This window comes from Heterocephalus glaber, unplaced genomic scaffold (assembly GCF_053883595.1).
Source record: "Heterocephalus glaber isolate CG9 unplaced genomic scaffold, H.glaber_assembly_v1.0 deba00001608, whole genome shotgun sequence".
Taxonomy (NCBI): Eukaryota; Metazoa; Chordata; class Mammalia; order Rodentia; family Bathyergidae; genus Heterocephalus; species Heterocephalus glaber.
This window is the reverse complement of record NW_028258379.1, coordinates 38,675,410-38,695,233: the sequence shown is the minus strand read 5'-3', so window position 1 is coordinate 38,695,233 and position 19,824 is coordinate 38,675,410. Positions and strand designations below refer to the sequence as shown.

Below are 19,824 nucleotides of genomic sequence, written 5' to 3'. Positions count from 1 at the left end.
TGTGCTGGTATTCCTCATGGGTAAGTAGCTATAAGCAGAATTTCTGCATCATAGAATAAATACTTGTTTATTGTTATGCTTTTGATCTCAAATGACCCCAATGTCTCATGTGTTTGGAAGGCGATAAGATTATAGCTGATTTGCTGTTAGGAGGTGGGGTGCGACTGGAAGAGGGACCCTCTGCGGGGTGACCTGCCAGGCTGTCTCCTTTCCTGGCTCCTCCCTGCTCTCTCTGCTTCCTGACCGCCATGAGGTGAGCAGCCGTCCTCCACCAGACCCTTCCTCTGTGCCGCTTCTGTCTGGAGCCAGCTGACCGTTCGTGGACTAAAACCTGAGCCAAAATAAACCTCTCCTTCTTTAAGTTGTGAGCATTGGAGATTTTGTCCCAACAATGAGGAAAGTGACTAAGACAGATTTTAAGAACTCATCACCCTCTTCAAAACTGGCAGTTCCATACAGAGGTGGCAGCACTCCAGGCCCCTAGCAGCTCCGATGGGACGTGGCAGGGTCCCCTTGGGGTTGTCCACTTGCATTTCACATGCTCATTAGCGCAAGTTGATCTTTGCTCAAAAGTGTGTTAAAATTTTTATCTATAGTAAAAATTAGATTATTTGTCTTCTTGTGTCTTATGTTAATGGAGATAAAATAGGGCCTAGCCTCAGGGAGGCACTCCAGATAGACACAGGGACATTTGGGTGCAGAGAAGGAGACTCACCCACTGGTGCATTGAAGGTGCACACGCAGATGCACACAGGGAGGCAGGAGAGTGCACAGACAGCACAGCTGCACACCCAACATGCACAACGACATGGCCAAGGTTCCCCCAGGCCCCCAACAACTCAGCAGGTACGTGGGTGAGACTCCCTACCCTTCCCAGCCCACCCAGCAGCCCTGGGCTCCCTTCTGCATCCACCATGGTGAGCAGGAGGGGGAGAAGGAGAGAACAGCAGGACACTCATGAGGGTGTGATTCACAGCTCCCAGGGGCTGCAGACAGTGGCTCTGAGCAGCGCCGCTGCATCTACCTATTATCGGGGACCCAGAACCAGCTTGGGGCCCAGAGGAGGGAGGGACCAGGGAGGAGCAGGGGACAGCCCTGGCCTGGTACCTGTCAACTCCTGCTGGACCCTTGGGCAAGGGTTGAGGTGCTGCTGTCCTGCTGATGCAGGGCCATCTCCAGGTCCCCATGGCTGGTGTCGAAGTCTGAGTGGGACTGGAACACGGGCCTGAGGGCTGCAGAGTAACCGTTGAGGCTTTCTTCCTCTTAATTAAAATGTTCTTTTTTAGAACCATTTTAAGGTTGCAGAAAAGTTGATCAATGCAATATATATATAATGTGTGTGTGTATATAGTTTTTTGTTGGTGATCTCTGCTCTTAGCTCCCACAGCCCTTGTTATTTTCTAAGACTGCTGAGGAATTTTAAACCTCAGGAAGGAAAGCCATCTCCTCCCTCTTTCTCTTTGACTTTTTCTGCCCTCCTTCCACCTTCACCTGTTTGTCCCCAAGGCAGATCACAAAAACTAGGACTTCTCTTCCTTAAGGAAGGTCATAGAAACTAAAAAAGTACTCTCCTCCTCCCTGCCTTCCTGTCCTGGAGCTGGTCAGAGAAGCTCTCTGACCTGCCTGGTCTGACAGTAGATCGTAAGCTCCCCCTTTCAGAAAGGTCTTGCCCTGTGCCGGGAGGAGGAAATGCTGCAAAGACAGGCTGAGAGGGAGGTGGACAGATGGCCTTGCTGGGTCCCTACTTGGTCCATTAGTGGCAGATCCGACCCTTTTTCTTTAAACTCATCCATACATGGCTGCCCGTGCTTCAGTTGTGCCTGCCCAATGACATCTCCATGAGAAGGTCAGAGTTTGGGGGGTGCTAACAGCTGAACCACATGGAGGCTCACAGGAAGGCAAAACTCCCTCATCCATGTGCCAGGGGAGTGGTGCACTCCAACCCCATGGGGACAGACGCTCCTGCCTTTGACACCATCTGGACTTGGCCTGTGTCTCTCTTCACCTAGCGGCCTATTGTATCCTTAAAAATATCATTTCTAATAAACTGGTAAATGTAAGTCAATTTCCTTGAGTCCTGTGAGCTCCTCTAGCAAATTTATAAAATCCAAGTAGGGAGTCATGGGAACCCCAATTGGTAGCTGCTCTCTGTTCCTGAGGCTCAGCTTGTGACTAGGTTTGAGATGGAGGCAGTCATGGGGGGACTGAACCCTCAACTTGTGGAACTGGATGCTACCTGAAGGTAGACAGTGTCCCCAGTGAGGATCTGCTGCAGAATTGCTTGCTTGCTGGTCAGGAGAATTCAACACACAGTTTGGGATCATAGAAGTTGCCGGGGACCCCTGCAGTCAGGTTCCAGTCACCACCTGCCCAGTGTGTGACACAGGCCTGAGAAAAAGAATACAGTAAGAGACAAAACTAGGAGAGAAAGCGGGGGCTAGGATGATCAATGCCGGTGGAACCAACAAAGGCACTGGACAGACCCAGGCACTGACTTTTATTGGCAATCAGTTGTGGTAAGGTGGTATGTGGTTTCTATGGAAATTAATATAAACAAGGTTCATAAAGGACAAGACAAAGCATTCTCGAATTAGGAACAGAATAGACAAAATATGTGATTGTAATTAGAACATTGTCCTTCTAGTCTGAAGGTCTAGTTGTGGGAATGGAATTTGGGTGCAAGCTACTCTGACCTCGGCACGTAGGCTTCAGCCAGACTCACTTTTATAAACGAGCCAATTGTGGGGTTAACTCTTCTCAGCCTGCTTTGGGAATAATCAGTGTTACAGTCCTCTGCAGAAGTGATCTTTGTTGAGCACATGGTAGGAAAAGCTGAGCTTGAACTTGAATAGAAAAGTACATTCAGCATTCCATACAGCTCCACTGGGCAGTTTCCCCTGTGATTTCCATCTTGCATTAGGATGGTACCCTTGTTACAGTTGGTGAAGCAATCTTGATATGTTATTATTAACCAAAGTGCATACTTATGGCTCACTCTTGATGCCATACATCTTATGAGTTTTGACAAGTGTGTAATGACAGTATCACACTTTTTAGGGCAGTAGTTTCACTCCCATTGTCATCTATTCATCCCTCCCTTCTTTCCTTCTTCACCTAGAAACCTCTGATCTTTATGTGGTCTCCACAGCTTTGCCTTTCCCAGAATGTCAATCAGTTGGGAACATACAGTATGTAGCCTTTTAAGATTGACTTCTTTCATTTGTAATGTGCATTTGAAGTTCCTTCATGTATTTTCATGGCTTAATACATTTCTTTTTAATGTGGAATAACTTTCCATTGTATGGATGTTCTACAGTTATTTACCCATATGTTCTTTGCGTATCTGTGGTGAAGTGCTTGTTCAGGTCTGTTTCCCATTTTTAATTAGGTTTTATATTTTCCTATTGTGGAGTTTTATCCATATGTTTTGTGGAGTTTCTATCCATGTGATTTAAAAATATTTTTCCCAGTATATGACTTGTCTTTTCATCTCTTAGGAGTATTTTAAATTGTAATGGAGTCTAAATTATCTATTTTTTCTTCCAAGGAATTGTGCTTTCGGTATTATATCTAAAAATTCATCACCAAATCTGCAGATTTTCTTCTATGCTGTCCTTTAGGAGTTTTGTAGTTTTGTGGTTTACATTTAGGTTTATGATCCATGCTGAGTTAGTGAAGGGTGTGAATCTTTGTCCACATTCATCTATTTGCATGTGAATGCCCAATTGTTTAAGCACCATTTGTTGAAAGGACTGCTTTTTCCTCGTTGAATCACCTTTGCTCTATGTCAAAGATCTGTTGATTATATTTATGTGGGTCTATTTGTGGGCTCTGTGATCTGCTCCTTTGATCTATTTGTCTATTCTTTTGCCAGAACAAAGTCTTGATTATCATCACTTTAGAGTAAGTCTTGAAGTTCTCTGGCTTTTGTCTCCTTCAATATTATACTAATCATTTTTAGGCTTGCCTTTCCACATAACTTTGAGAATGAGCTTGTCAACAACCACAAAATAGCTTGCTTGGATTTTGATTTGGATTACTCTGAATATAGATTATGTTCGGAAGAACTGACAATAATACTGACTCTTTGTATCCACAAGCATGGAATACCTTTCCACTTATTTCAACCTTTTATTATTTCATTAAAGCATCCTAGTTTTTCTTGTCTAGATCTTGCACATATTTGTTAGCTTTGTACAAAAGCATATCATTTTATTTTTAATATCAAACTAATTTTTCATTTACTGGTATATAGTAAAGCAGTAACTTTTGTATATTAACCTTGTATTTTGAAAACTTTCATAATTGTTTATTAGTTTCAAAGCTTTATTTGTTGTTCTTTGAAATGCTTTATATAGATGAGAGTTTTTATTAGATTCTTTTAATCTACACACCTTTTATTTTCTTTCCTTGATTTATTCCAGCACATGTTGAAAAGTAGTATAAATGTATACAACTAGCACTTGTCAGTTAAAATAAAAACTTAAATAAATAAAAGAAAGAAAAGTAGTGTTATAGTCTAGATTTAAAATGTTCCCCAAAAGTCTCACGTTCAGAGGTGGGGCCTAATCAGAAGCAGCATATAGTAGGGAGATGACTTGGAAGGGTACATTCTCATTCCTGGCTGTTCCTTTCTTTCTCTACTTCCTGGCTGTCATGCAGTGAACAGCTTTCCACTGCTACTGTGCTGCTATGCCATTTTTGCATTGGAGCTAGGTGATCATGGACTGAACCCACTGAAACTGTAAGCCAAAATAAACGTCTATTTCTTTAAGTTGCAGGTATTGAGTATTTTGTCCCAGCAATGGGAAATCTGACTAATACAGAAAATTGATGCTGAGAGTGGGGTCATTGTTGAGATTATACCTGACCATGTGGTTCAGAAGTCTTTAGAAATTATTTGTGGAAAGTTTGGACAAGCAGGCCAGAGAAGTCTTACAATACTACAAGCTGAGCTTGATGGGTGACTCTGGTTCAAGCTCAGAAGACCAGCAGGCCAATAGGAAGGCGGACAATCAAGGCCAGGGTCAGGAGGTTTCAGTTTGGAACAAAGACTCCATTGGCAGTTGGACTAGAGGCCATTTGTGATACATACTCTGGCAAAAAGTTTGTCTGCATTTTGCTCATGTAGGCTTTTCAGGAGACTGAAATTAAGTGGACTAATTGATTTGGTGGAAGAAATTTTAAGAAAGCTCAACATTGAGGTAGTGGCATGGGTACTGCTGGCTGCTTTTGGCAAGATCTAGTAAGAAGCAAGTGAAAAAAGAAAATGTTAAAACTTTGCAGTTTTGCCAGAAAAGAAGTACCTGAAAAATTGAGGGAAAGGAAATCATGGTTGCTGAAAAGATTAACATTGAAAAGAAGTCAAATACTTTGTACAGGGACAAAAAGAAAGATTCCTTAAAAGCATTTCAGAAATCAGGAAGGCCCCAACTACCTCAGGCTCAAGGGTGCAAAACTGTAAAGCTTTCATTTGCTAGGAGAGTCCCTGGGATACCTACTCACTCAGAGCTGCCTACTCATTCAGGGCTGCCTGGGTAAGTATATCCAATCCAAATTCAGCCACCTACACACTCAGGGGCTGCTGCAGCCATGGTCCAAGGAGGCCTGGCTACTGCTCAAGCTGGTAGGAGAGCTTGGGATCATCCAAGTGGTGCTAGTTTTTCAGGCTTACTGAATTCAAGAGTTATGACATCACAGAGGCATCCACTTAGATTTCAGAAAATGTCAGAAGATGGCCTGGCAGGCCAGGCAAAAATGCAAGACAGGGTCACAGTTTCTGCCAAGAGCTCATGAGAGGGTAATGCATAAAACTGTGAGAATGAGTCCAAAGGTGCGATGGAGACCCCAGGAAGTTGGAGATGCCAGGGATGTGGAATATCTGCTGAGGGAATTCACAGCCAGTGAGTGAAACCAGCACAAGAGAAAGACTACGAAAGCTGCAACCAGCAATGCCATCCGTGTGGCTGCTAGTCCTTTGGAGTTCTATCTCATAACAAGTTTCCCTGGTTTCTGGGCATTCATTTACAGGATGTTATATTTTCCCTGATAGGTTTTGCTCTTCTTTTGGCCTGATTACTTTCTATCCCCCACTCCTCCATTTTGGAATGGAAATGTGTACCCTGTGCCATTGTGTGTTTGGCTTTCACAGACTCTTACAGTGAAGAGTTTGCCTGGAGCCTCAGAGATTTTGGATTTGGGCTTTTCAGCAGTGCTAGAATTCTTAGAACTTTGGTGACTCTGAGAGACCGATTAAATGTGTTTTGCATAATGAGATGGAATGAACCTTTTGGGAGGCAGAGGCAGAAGGTTATGGCTTTTTATCTCAAATATCCCTCAAAAGACTTATATTTGGAGGTGGGGCCTGGTCACTGGGTGGAGGCATTACTTGGAAGGGTCTATTCTTTCCCCTGTCTACTCCTTCCTTCTCTGCTCCCTGGTTGCCGTGAAGTGAACAGATTTCCTCTACCATGCAGTTCAAGTATGCTGCTTCTTCCTTGGAGCCAGCCAGGTGTGGACTGAATCCACTGAACCCATGAACCAAAATAAACCTCTCTTCCTTTAAATTGTGGGTCCCAGGTCCCAGTGAGGGGATTATTCAAGCAGTAATGACAGGGACATCCTTGCCTTGTTCCTTATTGAGCAGGATAATCTCCAAGTTTCTAACCAATGTGATGGTGGCTGTTTCGTTTCTTTGTAGCTGATCTTTATCTTGTGAAAGAAGTTTCCTTTTTCCTAGTTTGCTGAGAATTTTAATCTTGAGCAGGTGTTGGATTTGTCAAATAATTTCCCTGAATCTATTGATATGATTATGCAATTTTTCTTCTTTAGCCTGTTGATATGATAAATTATAATGATTGATTCTAAATGTTGAGCCAGTCTTGTGTACCTGGGATAAATCCCACTTGCTTAGGGAGTTTAAGTGTTTTGATACATTGCTGAATCTGATTTGTTAATATTTTGTTGAAGATTTTTGCATTAGGTTGATAAGAGATGTTGGCTTTCTTTTCTCATTATCTCTCTTCTAGTTTTGGTTTTAGGATAATGCTGCCCTCATAGAATGTGTTAGGAAATGTTCTGTTTGCTTCAATTGTCTGGGAGGGGCTGTAGAGAATTGCTGTCATGTCTTCCTTAAATGTTTGGTAGAATTAATTAGTGAACCCATCTTGACAGAATTGGTGCTTTCTGTTTTTAGAAATAATTATTTATTAGCTTATTCATTCAATCTCTTTAACACACATGTTAAGATTACCTACTTCTGCTTAGCATGATGGTGCATACCTGTAATCCTAGCACTCTGGGGAGGCTGAGGCAGAAGGATTATAAGTTTGAGCCCAACCTGGAAATTTTAGTGGTTTAAGCTTGTCTCAAAATAAAATGTAAAATAAATAAATAAATAAAAATATTTGAGGATGTAATTCAGTGTGAAGGCCCTGGATTCAATCTCTAGCCCAGAAAAAAAAGGTTATTTCTTGCCATGTGTTTTGGCACATGCTTGTAACACCAGATAGGCTGAGGCAGGAAAATTGCAAGCTTAAGGCCAGCCTGGGGAATTTAGGAAGACCCTGTCTCAATTGAAAAAAAAAAAGTTGGAGAACAGTGGTAAGGAGGTAGCTCAGTGCTTCCTGCTTCAACCCCAGTACAGCACAAAACAAAACACAACAAAAATCTTCTGCATGAGCTTTGAAATATCTATCTCGAAGAAATTAGTTTCCTCTAGGTTATCAAATTGAGAACATACAGTTGTTCATGGTATTCCTTTAGTATCTTTCTCATGTCCATGAGGTCAGTAGAGATGTCCTCTAAATTCAATTCTGATGTTAGTAATTAGCCATCTTTCTTTCTTAACTAGCCTAGAGGTTTATCCATTTTATTGATCTTTTTAAAGAATCAGGTTTTGGTTTTGTTTATTTTTTTCTAATTTTTAATGTTTGATTTTGCTGCTTTTGCTCTGGTTTTCATTTTTTTCTTCTCCTTACCTTGTTTTTGATTCATCCTTTTTCTAATTTCCTAAAGTAAACACATACATTATTTATTTTTAGATCTTTCTTCTTTTCTAAAATGAATTTCATATTTAAAATGTCTCAGTACTGTTTTTGCTGCATCTCAAATTTTTTTTTTTTTTTTGGTACTGGGGATCGAACTCAGGACCTTGTGCTTTCAAGGGAGGTGGCAGAACCACTGAGCTAAATCCCCAGCCCACACAAATTTTAATAAGTTGTGTTTTTATTTTTTTCTTCAAAGTATCTATTAATTTTTCTGGAGGCTTTTCTTTTGGTTCATGTATTAGTTAGAAGTCTATTTTTAAATTTCCACATAGTTTTGGATTTTTCAGCTATCTTTTACTGATTTCTAGTTTAATCTCATTGTAGCCAAGGAGCTTCTCTATTATTTCCATTGTTTTAAACTTGTTGGGCTATGTCACATCTTAAAAATAAGTTTATCTTAATGAATGTTCCATGTGAGTTTGAGAAGAATATGTGCTGTGCTGTTGTTGAATAAAGTATTCTATAGACATCAGTTAGATCCAGTTGTCTGCTGGTACTTTTCAGTTCTTCTGTGTCCTTGCTGATTTTCTGTCTGGTGAGTGTCCATTTCTGAGAGGGGCACAGAAATCTCCAAATAGAATAGGGGACTCATCTCTTTCTCCTTGCAGTTCTATTGGATTCTGCCTCTTGTATTTTGACACTCTGTTGTGAGACATATATTAAGGATTGTTATTTCTTGGAGAATCAGTTCCTGTGTCATTATCCAATGTCCTTCTTTATCTTTGATCATTTTCCCTGCTCTAAAGCCTGCTTTATTTGAAACTAGAGTGAGAACTGCAGCTTTCCTCTGATTGGTGTTAACATGCAACCCTTGAATTTTGATTTACCAGAGTCTATATTTAAAGCAAGCATTGTTTTTCTTTTAAATCTACTCTGTCAGCCTGTCTTTTAATTGATATATTTGAACCATTGGCATTTAAACTTATGATTGATATAGTTGGATTAATATCTACTGTATTTATTATATTTTTCTATTCTTTACTCTTGTTTCAAAAATCTCTTTGTCTTATCCTCTTTTCTCTCTTTTCTGGTTTTAATTAAGCATTTCCTCATTCATTTTCTCTCATTTCTTGGTATACTATAAGTGTTTTTCTTTATATATTTTTTAAGGGGCTGGGCTAGAATTTGCAATATACCTGCTTGGGAGGTGTGGTGTGTGAATGGCTGGTATCATGAGCAGTAAAATAATTTATCAATAATCAAGGAATGCAGAAAAGTTAAGAATTTATTGATGCACTATGAGGGAGCAGTGGGCAAGTCCAAGAAGGACCATGCCATTACAGTGAGAGGCTGAGTTTTTATAAGGGTTTGAGGATGTGGAAATGGAACAAGGTGGTCAAAACAAGCATCAGAAAGGGTAGCTTGCATTCTATGTCACAAGAGCACCTGTAGGACAATAGTTACATGTTAAAGAAGTCAGTTTGGTGTCATCACTACTTTAATTCTCAGAGAAGGCACGTAAGGCTCCCAATGAGGACACCTATGTGCATCAACTCTAAGAAAAGGGCCACAGACACAGGGGAAGAACCTGAGTGTTTCCCATCAAAGTAATGCTTATTATTTACTTTTTCATGTCCTTTAGCCTGTGCAGAATACTGTGGTCATTTGGTACATGCTGGTTCAGGACAGCTGATAGTTCAGGAGGCTCTAACTGTGCTGTCACTGGATTAATCCATGTTCTGCCTGTTTGACCTCTACATTTTCTTCTCTGGCAGATCAACCAAGTCAGATCTTCAACACATGAGCAAGTTTCTCTTTCTTTTGTATCTGCTTCCTGCTGACAGTGGCCAGTGAGAGAAGGAAGGGGCCCAGGTGAGACTGCAGAGCCATCGGGGTCCGTGGGGCTGGGTTGGGGCTCACACTTGAGGCAGCCTGCTCTATAGAAGTGTAGATTGAAGGGTCAAATGGGGAGGATGGTGCTGTTGCTGGATTGTCACTTACACTTTGGTGGCGGCTTACAAGCCTGTGAAGACAAAACTCACGAGTGTATTAAATAGAAGCGTACCTGAGAAAAGTTAAATTTTTTATGCTTAGGCCTGCTAGATTATGCTTAGGTTGCCTCAGGGTAAGCTTATGATTTTGGCAGTCTTTTGGGACATTATCATCAGGTCCTTATGCATAAGAATCCTTTCTGACAACCTCCTGGCTCTCTTTCTCTTTCGGTAGTGACTGCATCATGATTTGACCAGTCTCATGCTTTCCTTATGACCCTTCTTGTCCTGGTGAGTTTTTCTGAAGCTGATCACTAATCAGTCATTGTTTTCATCATCCCTCATGTGGCCGCCACTGTCCTGGTCATTGGTTATCTGGTCTCACAGTGTAGGGGAAATTATCAACAATTTAGAGTCAGTTGCACAGCTCCATTTTAGCCACATTTGAGGAACAAAAATGGTTTTTAAAAGTACAGTGGTACTTCGGTTCGTGAACTTAGTTTATTTTAGAATTCTGGGGAGATTGGCCTTGGTAATGTTTGTCACCAGATGTAGAATTTTGACCAGAAGCAAAATTATGTTGAATGCTTTTTATTGCGAACCAAATTGTTTTCAAACAGAAGTGCTTGTGAACTGAGGTATTAGCGTAGTTCTTATGCCAAGTTTACTTATAGCCCGTTGTTAAGTTTGGTTTTATCAGTTTTATAGGTGACGGTCAATACCTCAAAATGGTGGATCAGATCTCTTTGTTAGGAGTTGTAATCTTGTAGAATTTGAAGAGGCAACATTTACAAGGTTTCAAAAGGAAAGCATAAAATAAAACCAACCAGAACAAAACAAATTGAGTTTATACAACAGTTTTGAGTCTCTTTCAAGAATTTGATTGCAAATGCTTTAGAAAAGAAGCATAATTGTGAATGACAAGGATTTAGAACAGCCAATGGCTAGACTTCTGAGTAGTTTAATAATTGATGGGATAATTCAGTTATTTGTTTTATATAGCATTTAAAATAACAATCATCATTGACTTTATGTCAGGACCAATGGGCTCCTTTTTGTTTACAGATATATTTCTTTGGTGACTAACATCCAATTCTTTTGATGATCAGAAAGGTGTTGTCTTTAAAAATTTTATATAGGTTGATATCACTGACAAAAATCAAAGGATGGCCTTAGGCTTTTTACACATTTACTAAATCATGTTAATGACTGCATTATTGCCTGATATGTGAGTGAGACAGACCAGCCCTGTAGCCCCTTGGATTTTCAAATGCCTGATACATTTTTTTCTTTTGTCTCAGAGGGAGCTCACAGATGTTTACATTTCAATTAGGAATGGCTGAATAGCAGACTTTCAAGTAACCTCAAATAGTAAATTATCTTAGTACCAGTAGAAAGAGCAAGTTAACCTTAGGAATGCATTTTGAGAATAATTCCAAAGTTGTTTACAAATGTTCTAGGCCTGTCACTTAGACAAAAATATCAACGTAAACCACAGAATTAAAAAGTGAACTTACCAGTCAGTCAAGACACACCCCAGTGGACCTGCAGTTTGTTGGGAAGGTTTGTTCCCCCTCCTGTGGCATCCAGAGATGGAAGTTAACCCCAGCCTTGCCACCCACTAGGGCCTGGTGTAAGCTGTGTGGCACCTGAGAGTCACATTTTCTATCTCATGCCCGGCACTGTGGCCTGACTCACTCTCCAGACAGCTCGGTTTAGAATCCAGATTGAGCCTAGTCTGGTGGGCCAGACCTTTTCCCTCCACCTCCATTTCTGTTGACTTTTACCCCTGTGTGCACCAACTCTGCAAAAAAGGTCACAGACCATTGGGAAGAAATACATGTTCCACATAGGGCACACTTACTACTGCCTCGCGTGTGTAGTGTGTAGGTTCGTCTGTGTGCCACGCTATACTCTCATGGACGAGCTGGTTCACAGAAGCCTGGCGGGCAAGTAGCTGCGTTTGCTGTATGTGGCCTCTGTGAGGTAGGATAGAAGGACTACAGGCAGAAAGGAGATGGGAAATCATAACTAAAACACTGTACTTTTAGGAAGACTGCAGCTTCTAGGAACCAGGTGGAGTTACCCAAGGCCCTGTGTATCAGCATTCCTTTGGTTAAATGTAAACTCTTTCCCTACCAAACCCATTCCATCCCGAATTCCTTAGGAACACTAAAAGTCTGTAAACTGGCTGGACTGGGAGAGTTAGCAGCAGGAGCCTGATCCCAGGATAAATGAGCAGGATGAGGGAAACCTAAAGAATGTTTAAATTACCTATTTTTTAAAAAAATACCTGTAGCATAGGGTGATACCCTTTGAGAGAGGGGGGACCTTTCCCTGGGATTTTCCACCCCTTTGAGAAAAATACAAATGTTCCCAACTCCAAACTGGAATGTGTCTAATTTCTCTGAGCACCCACACACCATTCTTGGGTGCACCCTAAATCTCTCATAAACCCTAAACCCTTCTCTGGCTTCCTTCTGAAGAGTCCTGAAAATTCTTTTTCTGTGATGGGAGTCGGTGAACGTGCCATAAAAACGGTGGGTTAGGTTCCTTATTTCAGCTTCTGGAATCTCTCAGACCCAGCCCAGTGAGAACTCTAGATCAACTTGGTTTCTGCCTATTCAGTCTCCACAGTACCTTGGCAAGGACTGCAAATCCATTGTCACCTTCCGCTATAGTGTCTCACAGGTGTGCAGATATTTAGGGTCCTGTCTTCCCTCCTGTGTTTGTAATATTGCTGCCCCCTCCCACTGATCCACAAGTGGTCACTGAATACATTGTTGTCGTTATTATTATTTTGAACAAAGTATTACTTGTTAGACCCACCAAGAAAAAATATTTAAAGATCTTATTTTATCGTTGTTTATTCATTCTCCTATACACGTCCCTTCCTTATCTAGATTCAAGTTTCTGACCTTTATCATTTTCTTTTTCTCTGAGCAATTTTCCTTCAACATCTACTAGGTTATGAATTCCTTCAAATTTTGGTTCAGAAATTATTTCTTCTGTACTTTTCGATGACTACTGAGTACAGAATTCTAGATTGGTGGATTGTTTTTCTTCCTACAATTAAATGCCTCACTCTATTCTCTCCATAGTTGCTGAAGAGGATCCAGAGTAATTCTTAGCCTCTTTTGTGGTCATTTTTCTAAGCATTTGTTCTTCAATTGCTGAGTGAGAGAGGTTATGGGAATCTTTAATTGTTTTTTTATTTCTTCTTTTAGTCCTGTCAGGTTTCTGCTACACAAATTTTAAAGCTCAGTTATTAGGAGCATGCGTGTTTTTGTTGTTTATGCCATTGTGTTATTTTTAAAAGAAGCCTGATAAAATGTTCCCTTTCCCTCTAGGAATATTCTGCTCCCTGAAATGCACTTTGTCACTGATTAATGTAGAAACCCCAGTTTTGTCATTAGCACTTATATGTTATCTCTATTCTCAGTCTCTATTTTCATCTATTTGCATCTCTATACTTAAAGTGCGTTTCCTAACAATAGCAGTTTTTTCTCCCTTTAGAACATCTTGTAACTTTTTTGTCAGAAGCCCAACAGGATGTATGTGGTAATAACTGGGGTAAACCAGCCTTTATCATAAAGTTGCTTGTTAACTGGCTGGGACTTGAAGTGTGGTTAACTTGTGCTGCTGTTGTAAATTCCAGAGATTTCAAATTCCTTGTTTTTCTCCCTCCTGTTGTCTTTAGGTTTCTCTGAGAACCGCATCTTAGGTATAGTCTGTGCTTTGTGTTCTTTCCCCTGGAGCCCCGGTGCCGGTGGAGGTGGTGAGAGCCTGGGAAGCAGATGACGTCTAGAACCTTCTAATTACCTTTAGCTGTTAATGGTCCTAGGTCCCTGGGCTGAGGCCTTCCCAAGTGAGTTCCTGCTTCATACGTCTGGTTCCCATTTCCCCCACTTAGGTGAGACAGGAAGGCTGCAGGGAACTGGAGTTGGTAATTGCCCTTCCTCAGAGCTGAAATAAGTCTGTGATCGTCTTTCCCCTGCTGAGTAGGCTTTTATTATGGAGATGCTCCGAGAGTATTTCAAAGTGGTTCAATTCCCCCTCTCTCTTTTTGAGACAGGAGAGGGTTTTTCTTGGCTCTTCATGGTGAGCCCTGGTGGGGTGGCTGAGAATGAAGTCACCAGGAACCCTCACTCTGCTGTCAGCCCACACGCAGCCTGCAGACGTCCCAGTTGCCATGGAAGAGCTCCCTGAGCGCTGCCCTGCTGGCTTCCGACAGGTCCGCACATCTCCCCTGACTGTTCCAGGCCCTGCTGACCCTCAGCCTCAGTTCTCTAACGGGCCAAGGACACCGACTTTTACCTTGTTCAGCTTTAATATTATTTTTTTTGTAGTAAGGATGGAAGTGATTATTTGCAAATAAGCCACACGTCAGAGCTGAAATTGGAAATCTTGTCTTGCTTGTAAAAGCCTAGTCTGGGGCTGGGGATTTAGCTCAGTGAAACTGCTGCCTGCTCGTAAGCGCAAGGTCCTGAGTTTGATCCCTGGTACCAGAAAAAAACAAAAACCTAGTCTGATAATCTTTGGAAAAGTAATGATTAATTTAGACCATTTACATATTTAATTTAATATTTAAACCTTGTTACTTTCTTTCCTTGTCATACGTTGTGTTGCTTTTCCCTCTCTTTTTTTCTGCATTATTTTGGATTCATTTATTTTATCATTCTAGCATTCATTGTACCCCTCTATAGGCTTGTGAACAGTTCTTCTTTATGTTTTAAGAATGATTTAGGATAGGAACACTTAATTTATTGCATCTACCTTCAAAGACTTTCAGTATTTCATGTATTCTGTAAAAATATAAACTGTATATTTCAATTTCCCTCTCCTGGCTTCTATGTGTACAATTGTCCTACTTATATACTTCTACAAATTCCTACTGACTCCACAAAACACTAGTATGAGTTGTGTTTTGAACAGTTATTTTAAAAGGAAGCCTAAAAACAAGAAAACATTGGGCTGGAGGTGTCGCTTAGTGATTTAGCCCTCGGCTAAAAACAGTAGGGACAGAGCCCTGGGTCCCGTCCCTGCACCCGAAGGAAGGGTGGAAGAAAGAAAGGGAGCCAGCAATGCCTTTCATGTTTATTCACATATTGGCCAGTTTTATTACTGCTCATTCCATCGTGTGGTTCTGAGTCTTCATCCTGCATGACATCTTTCAGGACAGAGATCTGATCATTTCTTCTAATGTAGAGTTGCTATTGGTGAATTTTCTCAGCCTTTGCATATTTCAAAGAGTCTCAATTTCAGTTTGATTTTTGAAGTATAATTTCAGTGAGTGGAGAATTCTATAAGAATATCATTTTATCATGTTATGGAAAGGTTATTTTTCATGGTATTTTAGCTTACAGTGAGACACCAATAACCATTTTATCATCATGGCCCCGAATGTGCCTTTTCTTTTATTTTGTTTCTGGGTCCTTTGAAGACTTTCTCCTCCACCACTCCCTGCCCACCTCTGGCTTTATGAAGGTGGAATTAACAACAAAAATTGTATGCATATCTGCTGATCATTTATTCAGCACTGCCCGCTGTGAAGGCATTCGGTGGATTTTTCATTTCAGATACTTTTTATCTCCGTAAGTTGCATCCGTCTCATTTTTATAGTTTCCATATCTTTCCCTTTTCTGTTCAGGTTTTCCTTTAAATCCTTGGCCATATTTCTAATGCACATTTTAGGAAGTGATTGCTAATTCCTATCATTTCTAGCTCTGTTTCCCTTTGATTTTCCTCCTTGGTGTATGGCTCATTTTTTCCTGGTTGTTAATCTGCTTAACAATTTTTAATTGGATGCCCAATCCTATGTATGATAAGATTACTGAGTGTCTAGATTGTATTGCTTTCCAAAGAATGCTGAAATTTATTTTAGCAGGCAGCTATGTTGCTTGCAGCTCAGACGCTTTTAAGGTTTATTTTTAGTCTTCTTGGGGGCACATTTTAAGAGGGCTTTCTCGAGCGAAGTCAGCTGACCACTTAGTTGTGCCCATTCTGAGGGTTCCTGGTCGTCCAGGGTCCTGTCCTCAGGTCCTTCCATTCTGCCAGTCCTGAATGAGCTCTGGGAACTGTTCAACCTATAACTCTCAAGTAGTTGTTTTTATCAGCTCCACAGAGCTTCCCCTGTATGCGGGGAGGCATAATTGTGGCCTTGTTTGTAATGGGAAAACAAATTGGAAACAACTGAAGTCCACACACACACACACACACACACACACTCGTATCAACATGGTTACATCTCGGAAACATAATGTTGAGTGCAACAGCATTTATGAAAATGTTTTAAAACATGCTGCAAACAACACTATGAATTATTCATGGATGCCTCTTTCTGTAGGTGTAAACACAAAAACTGCACTGGAAAATTACACCAAGTTCAGGAGGGGGAAATTCTCATTGCCTACCGTGAGAGCGTGTGAGAGCATGTGAGAGCATGCCCTGGGGGTGGGGGCAGGACTGCAGCTTTCTGTGAAATATTCTTTCGTGAAAATGTCAAATCATTGTGCCAAGATATGAACACTTGTCACTTGGAGGTGGTGGTTGCACCAGTGTTGTGTTGTGATCTTTAGCCTTATAGCTTAGTTTCTTAGGGAAGAAAGGACCAGACAAGCCAATTAGGGCCACATACATAAAAGTGTGGTTTATATTTTTTTAAAAAATGGGTCAGCCGGGGATGTAGCTCAGTGGTTCTGCCACCTGCCTTGCAAGCAAAAGGTCCCGAGTTAGATCCCTGGTACCAAAAAAAAAAGTGAGTCAGGCAGAGGTAACCCTCTGGATGAGCCTAGCTCTCAAATCCGGGTTGCTCCCCTCTCCCACCAGCCGTGCGGGGAGAGATGCACGGTTCCAAAATGCCAAAGGAAGTTTGTTTTGCAGCATTTGTTCAGGGGAACAGGCTAGAATATGTGAGGGTCTGGGGGAGGAGGAACAGGGAGTTTGTGTTTCATGGGGGCTGCCTGGGGGCAGGACAAAGTTCTGTAGCGTTCTGAGCGTTGATCTGGAGGCTGCACTACAGTGTAAACGGACTGCCGGCCATCGAGCTGTGTGCTGAAAACTGGTCATAACGGTCAAGTTTTATGCTATGCATATTGTAGCACACACACGAAAGGTGCATCGCATTGAGGAAGAGTAACTATTGTTTCACAGCCTTTGTTTTCATACATTTAAACAACTGGAAACTCAAAACCCTGCCAGTGGAAGACAGCAATTTCAGAAGGCTCAAGAGCCAAGGAAGGAGGTTGCAGGCAGACCTCAGCATTCGCCCTACTTCTCGGTCTTATTAGGGTTTAGGGTCTGGCCCTGACCTGTCTGCTAATCGTCCAGATTTGGGGCACACAGCCTCCTCTACCTCAGTTACCCAGGCAGGAGAATGCGAATTCCCCTTCCCTGAAGGAGGAACTGCGGCTAATTATGGCCATTAGTCTGCCGGGCTCTCAGGAGCACCGGGTGCGAGGTGCGAGAGAGGAGAGAGGGAAGCACCGGGCGGGCCACGAGCCTGTGAGGTTTAGGTGGAGGAGGCTGAGCATTAGTGGAAACCAGAAGCCTCTCCGGGGCTGGAGCCGCGCAGGGGCTGGCGAGAGAGCGCATCACTCGTCCCCATGCGCCACTCTGTCAGGGCCCATCAGACAGAAAAATCGGCCTGGAGCTTTTAATGTGCAATTTGGAGAATTAGTTTCAATTAGTAGAGAGACATTTTAAATCTGGAGAAATATTCATTCCGCCTTCATGGACTCCATTCAGCATGTAAAACCCACTCTCAGTATTACCAGGATCGTGGAGTGCATAGAACCGGAAAGGACCTCAGATATTACTCCAGACAGCCCTCCCCAGTCCACCGGGGCACAGGGATTCGGTCCACGCGAAGCTCCGCGGAGAGGCAAGGCTGGGTCTGCGAAGTCAGCTTCCGGGTCCCTCAGCCCAAACCCCCTGAGCTGCTCAGACATTCCCAGCGGTGTGCGGGGTTGTGCGTGTGAGAGCACACGCGTGTGTTTGCCAGTGACTTGTGTACTGCGTACGTGGCTAGTGACCCTCTTTGCCAGCCCCTTCCCTCCTTCGCTGACCTTTATGACCTGACGAGTCAGTCCCTGCTGGGGGCCAGGGCGCAGCCAGGCAGGTGTGGTCCAAAAGGCCCTAACAGTTTGTCCCCAGCATCCTGAGCTGGCGGCCCTGCTACCACCACACCCAGAGGACCCCTTGGATCCCTTGGTTGTGCCTGGAGCTGCAACCAGGTCAGGTCCACCTACCTTACAGGATACTTGCTTGGTGGGAAATTAAGTGACAGTCAAGCACAGAGTAGGTCCTTAGAAAGTGCCGAGGTTCCTCTCCACATAAGAAGTCTCCCGAGCAGCTTCCAGGTTCTCAGCGTTTTGTGGCATCTGGAAGCTGCACTGTCCGATCAAAGAAGATCCGAATTGTTTACCTAACTTTCACCACTGCCTCCTTTTGCTAAGGGCTTGGTTAATTCTTTTCTTTTTCTCTTTGCCTAGAGGCAGTGGCTTGTCTTTAATCAGTGGAAGGTAATTTAGTATCCCTCACATCAGTCTGCCAGGAAAAATAAGCCATTAATTTCCTGGAGAGTCCAAGAAAATGTTTTTATTTGTTATACTACAAACATTTTATCAAGAGTGCTGTATTGAAAGGAAACTATGCTAACTCCCTTGTTTACTGCAAAGAGGCTTGGTAAAAATTAACCTCTGAGATCAAGGTTATCTTTTTTCTCTTTGAGGTTCAACTGATGAACTAGAGTGGTACCGGGTGAACAAAGCGCAAACATGTTTACGACCAATATTCCTGCAGGGGACCTGTTTCAACTGTACATTGATGGGATTGGATTGCACAATGGTTAGCCTGGGAATCAGATAGGTAAATAAAAGACAAGACTTGGTGTGGGAAGTGGGTTTTATTCTGACCCCTGCTGTTGGCCATGGTCCCTTCGAGTCCGAGTCTGTGCACAGTTTCTGTCTTCCCCTGGAAGTTTCTAGTAACAGCCCCCGGGCATCCCTGCAGCCTTTCCAAGTGCAGACCCCTCTGTCCCTCAGTCCTGCCCTCCCTGAAGGAGGTGCCCTGGGCAGATGGCCCCTCTGGAGTCTGCCCTCGAGGACAGCGCATCCCTCCTCAGAGAAGCAACAAGTGACCTCAATCGCTGCTTGATGGCCTGCGGCTGCAGAGTCTTCGAGACTCACTGGTGCTCCAGAGTTCCTCTGCTCCTTGGGGAGCTTTTGCCTGGTAGGGACCTGTGGGAGGTTTGTCCATTTCAGGGCCTGGGGTCTGGGATGAGCAGGCGGGGATGAAGTCGCTGTCTAATTTTCCAGCTGTTCTTGGTCTGGAAGGGAAGAATCCAAGTGTGGGGAAAGGCAGAGGGGCCAAGCCAGTCCTCAGCATGAATGAATTTGGAGCCTGAGCTGTGATCAGTGTTGGGTAATCACTGACACGTTTTCCTGCTACGGGGGGGCGGGAGGGGGGGCGGTGGCTGTCAGTTGGTCAGCCCTGCTGGCGACTGTGACCTGGGAAAGGGCACAGGAAGAAGAGCAGCCATGCTCCATGCTTTGTCACTGATCTCAAGCAATGGGCTCCTCGGGAGCTAAGCACACTCAGTTCAGGAGTTTGCTGTACCATCCCCCCGAAGGGGACCAGGGCAGTTACCACAGCGAGTGGGGGTTGCAGCCATGACACCCGCAGGTGGACTGGGCAGTCCTGCTGTAAGGAGCCCTCTCCCTCTGCCCAGGGTGGCCAAGGATGCCCCCCTCCAGCTCTGGGGGCACTGTGGCACTCCCAGCTCCAGCCTGGCTCAGGAGAGGGCCAGGTTTGCTGGCTCTCCTGACCCTGTAGTGAGAGAGGTA

General features: G+C 43.0%; 1 long non-coding RNA gene across 1 annotated transcript; it reads left to right on the top strand.

Moving 5' to 3' along the window:
* The first annotated feature begins 9,029 nt into the window (after positions 1 to 9,029).
* Positions 9,030 to 19,365, top strand: LOC110345721 (uncharacterized). Its single transcript, XR_015445179.1, has 3 exons — positions 9,030 to 9,860; positions 10,215 to 10,270; positions 18,711 to 19,365. It is a non-coding gene; the product is annotated as an uncharacterized LOC110345721 (long non-coding RNA).
* Positions 19,366 to 19,824: the final 459 nt, after the last annotated feature.